Source organism: Arachis hypogaea, chromosome 6 (assembly GCF_003086295.3).
Source record: "Arachis hypogaea cultivar Tifrunner chromosome 6, arahy.Tifrunner.gnm2.J5K5, whole genome shotgun sequence".
NCBI classification, from domain to species: domain Eukaryota; kingdom Viridiplantae; phylum Streptophyta; class Magnoliopsida; order Fabales; family Fabaceae; genus Arachis; species Arachis hypogaea.
This window is the reverse complement of record NC_092041.1, coordinates 66,491,988-66,500,608: the sequence shown is the minus strand read 5'-3', so window position 1 is coordinate 66,500,608 and position 8,621 is coordinate 66,491,988. Positions and strand designations below refer to the sequence as shown.

The 8,621-nt window shown below is 40.3% G+C and overlaps 1 non-coding gene across 1 annotated transcript; it reads right to left on the bottom strand.

The window, feature by feature from the left end:
* Positions 1–638: 638 nt before the first annotated feature.
* On the bottom strand, positions 639–742 carry LOC112699731 (small nucleolar RNA R71). Its single transcript, XR_003152672.1, has one exon. It is a non-coding gene; the product is annotated as a small nucleolar RNA R71 (small nucleolar RNA).
* Positions 743–8,621: the final 7,879 nt, after the last annotated feature.

The window sequence follows — 8,621 nt, the reverse complement described above, 5'->3', positions numbered from 1 at the left end:
TTCCTCCTTCTATTCTTCTTTTTCTTTGACACCTCAAGGAATCTCTATCCTGTGACATAGAGGATTCTATACTTTCTTGTTCTCTTCTCTTTCATATGAGTAGGAGCAAAGACAAAAGCATACTTGTTGAGGCTGGCCCTGAACCTGAAAGGACCTTGAAGCGAAAGCTAAGAGAAGCTAAAGCACTACTCTCTGTAGAGGACCTAACAGAAATCTTCAAACAAGAAGAAGACATGGCAGCCGAAAACAACAACAATGCCAACAATGCAAGGAAGGTGCTGGGTGACTTTACTTCACCTACTCCCGACTTCTATGGGAGAAGCATCTCTATCCCTGCCATTGGAGCAAACAACTTTGAGCTTAAGCCTCAATTAGTTTCTCTAATGCAATAGAATTGCAAGTTCGATGGACTTCCATTGGAAGATCCTCATCAGTTTTTAGTTGAATTCTTGCAAATCTGTAACACTGTCAAGACCAATGGGGTTGACCCTGAGGTCTACAGACTTATGCTATTCCCTTTTGATGTAAGAGACAGAGCTAGGATATGGTTGGACTCACAACCTAAGGAAAGCCTGAACTTTTGGGAAAAGCTAGTCAATGCCTTCTTGGCAAAGTTCTTTCCACCTCAAAAACTGAGTAAGCTTAGAGTGGAAGTCCAAACCTTCAGACAGAAGGAAGGTGAATCCCTCTATGAAGCTTGGGAAAGATACAAGCAATTGATCAGAAGGTGTCCTTCTGGCATGCTTTCAGAATGGAACATCATATGCATATTCTATGATGGTCTGTCTGAACTGTCCAAGATGTCATTGGACAATTCTGCAGGTGGATCTCTTCATCTGAAGAAGACGCCTGAAGAAGCACAAGAACTCATTGAAATGGTTGCAAATAACCAATTCATGTACACTTCTGAAAGGAATCTTGTGAACAATGGGACGAATCAGAAGAAAGGAGTTCTTGAGATTGATACTCTGAATGCCATATTGGCTCAGAACAAAATATTGACTTAACAAGTCAATATGATTTCTCAAAGTCTGTCTGAAATGCAAGCTGCACCAGGTAGTACTAAGGACGCTTCACCTGAAGAAGAAGCTTATGATCCTGAGAACCCATCAATGGAAGAGGTGAATTACATGGGAGAACCCTATGGAAACACCTATAATCCTTCATGGAGAAATCATCCAAATCTCTCATGGAAGGATCAACAGAGACCTCAACAAGGTTTCAACAACAATAATGGTGGAAGAAACAGGTTTAGAAATGGCAAGCCTTTTCCATCATCTTCTCAGCAACAGACAGAGAATTCTAAGCAGAGCCACTCTAACTTAGCAACCATGGTCTCTGATCTAATCAAAACCACTCAAAGTTTCATGACTGAAACAAGGTCCTCCATTAGAAACTTGGAGGTACAAGTGGGTCAGCTGAGTAAGAAAGTTACTGAACTCCCTCCTTGTACTCTTCCAAGCAATACAGAAGAGAATCCAAAAGGAGAGTGTAAGGCTATAAACATGGCCAAATTTGGAGAGGAGAAAGAGGCAGTGAACGCCACTGAGGAAGACCTCAATGGACGTCCACTGGCCTCTAATGAGTTCCCTAATGAGGAACCATGGGAATCTGAGGCTCACACTGAGACCATAGAGATTCCATTGGATTTACTTCTGCCATTCATGAGCTCTGATGAGTATTCTTCCTCTGAAGAGGACGAAGATGTCACTGAAGAGCAAGTTGCTAAGTACCTTGGAGCAATCATGAAGCTAAATGACAAGTTATTTGGTAATGAGACTTGGGAGGATGAACCCCCTTTGCTCACCAAAGAACTAGATGACTTGACTAGGCAGAGTTTACCTCAAAAGAGACAGGACCCTGGGAAGTTCTCAATACCTTGTACATTAGGCACCATGACCTTTGAGAAAGATCTGTGTGACCTAGGGTCAAGCATAAACCTCATGCTCCTCTCTGTAATGGAGAAGCTAGGGATCTTTGAGGTTCAAGCTGCAAGAATCTCACTAGAGATGGCAGAAAATTCAAGAAAACAAGCTTATGGACTTGTAGAGGATGTTCTGGTAAATATTGAAGACCATTACATCCCTGCTGATTTCATAGTCCTAGAGACTGGGAAGTGCATGGATGAATCCATCATCCTTGGCAGACCCTTCCTAGCCACTGCAAAGGCTGTGATTGATGTTGACAGAGAAGATTTGATCATTCAAGTGAATGAAGAATCCTTTGTGTTTAAGGCTCAAGGATATCCCTCTGTAACCATGGAGAGGAAGCATGAAGAGCTTCTCTCAAAACAGAGTCAAACAAAGCCTCCACAGTTAGACTCTAAGTTTGGTATTGGGAGGCCACAACCAAATTCTAAGTTTGGTGTTGAACCCCCACATTCAAACTCTAAGTTTGGTGTTGGGAGGTTCCAACATTGCTCTGAACATCTGTGAGGCTCCATGAGAGCCCACTGTCAAGCTACTGACATTAAAGAAGTGCTTGTTGGGAGGCAATCCAATGTTATATTTATCTATTTTCCTTTGTTATTTTATGTTTTCTGTAGGTTGATGATCATGTGAAGTCACAAAAACAATTAAAAAAGTAAAAACAGAATGAAAAACAGAAAGAAAAATAGCACACCTTGGAGAAAAAGCTTTCTGGCGTTTAAACGCCATTAAGGGCAGCAAATGGGCGTTTAACGCCCAATCTGGAACCATTCTGGGTGTTTAACGCCAGAAACGGGCACCTGACTGGCGTTTAACGCCAGAAAAGGGTAGCAACCCAGTGTTTAATGCCAGGGTTGGCAGAAAGGGTGTTTTGCATGCCACTTGGTGCAGGGATGAGCTATCCTTGACACCTCAGGATCTGTGGACCCCACAGGATCCCCACCTACCCCACCACTCTCTCTCTTCTTCACCCATTCACCAATCACCTCAATACCTCTTCCCCAAAAAAGCCCTCACCTATCAAATCCCACCATTCTCTTCACCACTCACATCCAACCTTCATAAAACCCCACCTACCTTACCATTCAAATTCAAACCACTTTCCCTCCGAAACCCACCCATAATGGCCGAAATCTACCCCTCTCTCCACCCCTATATAAACCCATCTTCACCCCCCTCATTTTCACACAACCTAAACACGACTTCTCCCCCTTGGCCGAAACACAAAACCCCCCTCCATCTCCTCTATTTCTTCTTCTTCTACTCTCTTCTTTCTTCTTTTGCTCGAGGACGAGCAAACCTTCTAAGTTTGGTGTGGTAAAAGCGTTGCTTTTTGTTTTTCCATAACCATTTATGGCATCCAAGGCCGGAGAAACCTCTAGAAAAGAGGAAAAGGAAGGCAAAAGCTTCCACCTCCGAGTCATGGGAGATGGAGAGATTCATCTCAAGGGTGCATCAAGACCACTTCTATGAAGTTGTGGCCTTGAAGAAGGTGATCCCCGAGGTCCCTTTCAAACTCAAAAAGAGTGAATATCCGGAGATCCAACATGAGATCCGAAGAAGAGGTTGGGAAGTTCTTACTAACCCCATTCAACAAGTCAGAATCTTAATGGTTCAAGAGTTCTATGCCAATGCATGGATCACCAAGAACCATGATCAAAGTGTGAACCCGAACCCAAAGAATTGGCTTACAATGGTTCGGGGAAAATGCTTAGATTTTAGTCCGAAAAATGTAAGGTTGGCATTTAACTTGCCCATGATGCAAGGAGATGAACACCCTTACACTAGAAGGGTCAACTTTGATCAAAGGTTGGACCAAGTCCTCATAGACATTTGTGAAGAGGGCGCTCAATGGAAGAGAGATTCAAGAGGGAAGCCGGTTCAATTGAGAAGGCACGACCTCAAGCCCGTGGCTAGGGGATGGTTGGAGTTTATCCAACGCTCATTCATTCCCACTAGCAACCCGTCTAAAGTTACTATAGACCAAGCTATAATGATTCATAGCATCATGATTGGAGAGGAAGTAGAATTTCATGAGGTTATAGCCCAAGAACTTTATAAGGTGGCGGACAAGTCCTCTACCTTGGCAAGGTTAGCTTTTCCTCATCTCATTTGTCACCTCTGTTATTCAGTTGGAATTGACATAGAGGGAGACATCCTTATTGATGAGGACAGGCCCATCACTAAGAAAAGGATGGAGCAAACAAGAGATCCCACTCATCATGAAATCCCTGAGATGCCTCAAGGGATGCACTATCCTCCACAAAACTATTGGGAGCAAATCAACACCTCCCTAGGAGAATTGAGTTCCAAAATGGGACAACTAAGGGTGGAGCACCAAGAACATTTCATCCTCCTCCATGAAATTAGAGAAGATCAAAAAATCATGAGAGAGTAGCAACAAAGGCAGGGAAGAGACATTGAGGAGCTCAAGCTCTCCATTAGATCTACAAGAGGAAGAATAAGCCGCCATCACTAAGGTGGACCCGTTCTTTAATCTCCTTGTTCTTTATTTTCCTATTTTTCGAATTTTCATGCTTATGTTTATCCATGTTTGTGTCTTATTACATGATCATTAGTGTCTTAGTGTCTATGCCTTAAAGTTATGAATGTCCTATGAATCCATCACCTTTCTTAAATGAAAAATATTCTTAATTGAAAAAGAGAAGTATTGCATGAATTTTGAATTTTATAACAGATTAATTATTTTGAGGTGGTGGCAATACTTTTGTTTTCTGAATGTATGCTTAAACAGTGCATATGTCTTTTGAATTTGTTGTTCATGAATGATTGGCTCTTGAAAGAATGATGAAAAAGGAGACATGTTACTAAGGATCTGAAAAATCATAAAAATGATTCTTGAAGCAAGAAAAAGCAGTGAATACAAAAAAAAGGAGAAAAGAGAAAACAAAAAAAAAGAAGAAAGAAAAAAGAGAAAAATAAAGTTGTGATCCAAGGCCAAAAGAGTGTGCTTAAGAACCTTGGACACCTCTAATTGGGGACTCTAGCAAGGCTGAGTCACAATCTGAAAAGGTTCACCCAATTATGTGTCTGTGGCATGTATGTATCCGGTGGTAATACTGGAAGACAGAGTGCTTTAGGCCACGGCCAAGACTCATAAAGTAGCTGTGTTCAAGAATCATCATACTTAACTAGGAGAATCAAAAACACTATCTGGATTTTGAGTTCCTATAGAAGCATATCATTCTGAATTTCAAAGGATAAAATGAGATGCCAAAACTGTTCAGAGGCAAAAAGCTAAAAGCCCCGCTCATCTAATTAATACTGATCTTCATAGATGTTTTTGGAATTCATTGCATATTCTCTTCTCTTTATCTTATTTGATTTTCAGTTGCTTGGGGACAAGCAACAATTTAAGTTTGGTGTTGTGATGAGCGGATAATTTATACGCTTTTTGGCATTGTTTTTAGTATGTTTTTAGTATGTTTTAGTTAGTTTTCAGTATATTTTTATTAGTTTTTAGTTAAAATTCACTTTTCTGGACTTTACTATGAGTTTGTGTATTTTTCTATGATTTCAGGTATTTTCTGGCTGAAATTGAGGGACCTGAGCAAAAATTTGATTCAGAGTCTGAAAAGGACTACAGATGCTGTTGGATTCTGACCTCCATGCACTCGAAGTGAATTTTCTGGAGCTACCGAAGCCCAATTGGCGCGCTCTCAACGGCGTTGGAAAGTAGACATCCTGGGCTTTCCAGCAATATATAATAATTCATACTTTGCCCAAGATTTGATGGCCCAAACCGAAGTTTCAAATCAGCTCAAAACTGCCCGGCGTTAAACGCCGGAACTGGCAGAAGAATGGGAGTTAAACGCCCAAACTGGCACAAAAGCTTGCGTTTAACTCCAAGAAAAGTCTCTACACATGAAAGCTTCAATGCTCAGCCCAAGCACACACCAAGTGGGCCCGGAAGTGGATTTTTATGTTATTTACTCATCTCTGTAAACCCTAGGCTACTAGTTCTCTACATATAGGACATTTTACTATTGTATTCTCATCTTTTGATCATTTTAGATCTTAGGATCATCTTTGGATGCCTAGTTCTTAGATCATTGGGAGGCTGGCCATTCAGCCATGCCTAGACCTGGTTCTTATGTATTTTCAACGGTGGAGTTTCTACACACCATAGATTAAGGTGTGTAGCTCTGCTGTACCTCGAGTATTAATGCAATTACTATTGTTCTTCTATTCAATTCAGCTTGTTCTTGTTCTAAGATATCACTTGTTCCTCAACTTGATGAATGTGATGATCCGTGACACTCATCATCATTCTCACCTATGAACGTGTGCCTGACAACCACCTCCGTTCTACCTTAGATTGAGTGGATATCTCTTGGATCCCTTAATCGGAATCTTCATGGTATAAGCTAGAATTGATGGCGGCATTCAAGAGAATCTGGAAGGTCTAAACCTTGTCTGTGGTATTCTGAGTAGGATTCAATGATTGAATGAATGTGACGAGCTTCAAACTCCTGAAGGCTGGGCATTAGTGACAGACGACGCAAAAGAATCAATGGATTCTATTCCAACCTGATTGAGAATCGACAGATGATTAGCCATGCCGTGACAGGGTGCGTTGAACATTTTCACTGAGAGGACGGGATTGTAGCCACTGACAACGGTGATGCCCAACATACAGCTTGCCATGGAAAGGAGTAAGAAGGATTGGATGAAGACAGTAGGAAAGCAGAAAGAAGGAAAGGACAAAGCATCTCCATACGCTTATCTGAAATTCTCACCAATGAATTGCATAAGTATCTCTATCTTTATTTTATGTTTTATTCATATATCATCCATAACCATTTGAATCTGCCTGACTGAGATTTACAAGGTGACCATAGCTTGCTTCATACCAACAATCTCCGTGGGATCGACCCTTACTCACGTAAGGTTTATTACTTGGATGACCCAGTGCACTTGCTGGTTAGTTGTGCAAAGTTGTGAAATTATGTTTAGACCATGGTATTGAGCACCAAGTTTTTGGAGCCATTACCGGGGACTGTTTGAGTTGGAAAAAGAATGAATCACAATTTCGTGCACGAAAAGTCAAGTGGATGAATCAATTTGATTCCTCAAATCCTAATCAACTCCTAAAGGAAAGACTAGCTTTAGAGGCATTCAAATTAATTAGCAACTTCTAATTATCAGTCAACAAAGGAATTAGATAACTCAAGAGTCAATAATTACTCTATCTAGGCCAAGAGGAACAAAACCTACACTAAAATTCAACCAAGCATTTTATCAATCACTTGGAAGGTGTAAAAGGAAAGCATAGTAAATTGATAAGAAGAATAGAATCTAACAACAATTATTGAAATGAATTAACAACAACAATCAAGGAAATCACAATTATCATGAATTACCTCAAATTGAATTGAAAGAAAACAAAGGAACAACAATCTATCCAAAACAAAATGAAAAATTACAATTATTAAAGCACATAACTAGAAAGAGGAAGAGGAGAAGATTAAGACTTGATAAAGGAGAAGTGAATCAAAGCATGAATTAAACCTAGATCTAAGAAGAGAGATTAACCTAAACCTAATCCTAATTCTAGAGAGAAGTGAGAGCTTCTCTCTCTAAAACTATTCTAAACTAATCCTAATTATGCTATATGATAGATTCAATGTCTTCCCCCTTCAATCCTTGATCCTTTTATTCCTTTCTATCAGCAATTGGTGCCAAAATGGGTTCAGAAACCCTTCCAAATCGCTAGGCACGTGTTGCTTTAATGAAGTCATGTGCGAACTTCGACGCGTGCGCGCATGGTACGCGTGCGCGTCCCTGGCCGATTCTGTAATGTGCGCGCGAGCGCCTTGTGCGCGTGCGCGTGTGCGTGCTTGGCTGATTCCACTTCTTTAACTTTTTATGCTTCTCTCCACTTGTATGCTTCCTTCCTTGCTCCCTTTGATCCATGCCTAGCCTATTTCAATCCTAGAATTACTAGCAAACACATCAAGGCATCTTATGGAATCAAAGAGGAATTAAAGTTCATCAAAATAAGGCTTAAAAAGCATGTTTTTATACTTAAGCACAAATACGGGAGAGATTACAAAACCATGCTAATTCATAGGTTAAATGCGAGAAAAGGTCATCAAAATACTCTAAATTCAATACAAGATAAACCCTAAAAATGGGGTTTATCAACCTCCCCACACTTAAACCTTAGCATGTCCTCATGCTAAAATAAGAAGGAACTAAGTGGTATGACATTTATTGAATGCAACTAAACTATATGAGTCCTATCTAGATGCAATTATCTAAAGCAAATGGAAATGCTTAGTTCAAACAAATCAATTCCCAAGAGAACATGTGTAAGCACAAGAGCTAGGACAATCGGAATTAAGTCCAAACCACAATTGCATTGAAACTTATCAAGAGAAATTCAAGCTTGCAAGAATATAGATAATATGGGTGAACACATGTAATTGAACTTTCGAACCCCTCATCGGATGTGTATCCGCTCTATTCACTCAAGTGTTCGAGGGTTAATTCACTCAATTCTCTTCTAATCATGCCTTCCAAAATTTGATTTTCTTCTAACAATCAACACCTATTCAATGCATGCATACATTCATCATGAGGTCTTTCATTTAGGTTGTAATGGGGTTAGGGTCAAGGTAGGATCATTTATGGTTAAGTGGACTAGAGTTTAGATCTTGGATTAGCATA